At 51.4% G+C, this 1,402-nt stretch overlaps 1 protein-coding gene across 1 annotated transcript in view; it reads right to left on the reverse strand.

The window, feature by feature from the left end:
* The window catches only part of PRRC2A (proline-rich coiled-coil 2A), an 18,161-nt gene that overhangs the window by 12,578 nt on the left and 4,181 nt on the right, over positions 1-1,402 (reverse strand).

Below are 1,402 nucleotides of genomic sequence, written 5' to 3' on the forward strand. Positions count from 1 at the left end.
CCCCCCAAGCCTCTGTCTACCTCTTGGGGTCGGACTGCTCCTGTTTGCTTGCCCATCCTGTTCCGTCTTTCGGCACTAGTGAGACATTGGGGTCATTGCCTTTGTTCTCGGCTTTCAGGCTTGGAAGGTTGGCTGGGGGTGGCATACGCCGGGCAATGGCAACTTTCCCAAGACTCTGCAGGCCATGGCGAGGGGCAACTGGAGAAGAGGTGAAGAGAGAGTCAAAAATGCCTCACACAGGAGATGTGACAGCCTCCCACCCTAGGCCCCATTTATACATCCTCAATGTCTTACTACTTATTTCCTCTAAACTTCTTAGAGGCCATCCCTTTCTCTGAAATCCCTATCAGGAAGGCTGAGATGTATTACATCCAAGGCTTCCATGTGGGATGGTTGATCTTGAGCCTGCAGGGAGCAAGCTGGCCCAGACTTCTCCAAGTCCACGTTTCTTTGCCTCCAACTCTTACGTGTCCAAAGATGAGGAACCACAGACACGCCTTTGTAGGAGGGTAATTGGTGTTCACCTAACTCCCTAAAGGATGCAAGGTGAAGTTGGGAAGTCTCCAATGTACCTTTGGTCTTTTTTTTTTTCCCCCTCTTCCAGGAGACCAGGTCTCACTCTGTCATCCAGACTGGAGTACAGTGGCACCATCATAGCTCACTGTAACCTCAAACTCAAGGGCTCCTCCTGCCTCAGTCTCCTGAGTGGCTGGGACTACACGGTGCACGCCATCATGCCTGGCTAGTTTTTTCTTTTTTTTAGAGACAGGGTCTCACTATGTTGCCTAGGCTGGTCTCAAACTCCTGGCCTCAAGCGACCCTCCCACCTTAGCCTCTTGAGTTGCTGGGATTACAGGCTTCAGCCACCACACTCAGCTCTCCTCTGGTCTTTTGACGTCTCTACTACAGCCACTTCCCTTCTAAGAGCTCTAAAACATATGCCCCATTCATGCCTAGCTTCCAACCATTGGAAGCATCTTTGTGGGACCCTCACCAGCGGGCTTCTGGATCTCTAAGGACTTGCCCTTATACGTATCAAACAGGTTGAGCGAGGAATACTTCTTTCCATCCTTCCCCTTGGCAGTCGGCCCCGAGCGATCGGACATTGCGCTGGAAGCTCATTGAGTATGTTGGGTCCTGCAGGCACCTCCCCCAAAACGAGCCGGAGCCTGTGGACCAGACAGCAAGTATCTCAGTTTCTGCCCCCCTTTATAGACTATAACAGAAGCCTGAAGTTTCCTTTCGTTCTCATTAGGGACTCAGATTATGTGGTCCTCTGTCTCTGTCTCTTGGGCTAGACTAAGCCTAATTCTCCCCCAAAGTTCAAAGTTAAAACACTCATCACTCTAGGCCCCCCAAGCCTCTGTCTACCTCTTGGGGTCGGACTGCTCCTGTTTGCTTG

This window comes from Propithecus coquereli, unplaced genomic scaffold, assembly GCF_000956105.1.
Source record: "Propithecus coquereli isolate 6110/MARCELLA unplaced genomic scaffold, Pcoq_1.0 Scaffold426, whole genome shotgun sequence".
Lineage (NCBI taxonomy): Eukaryota > Metazoa > Chordata > Mammalia > Primates > Indriidae > Propithecus > Propithecus coquereli.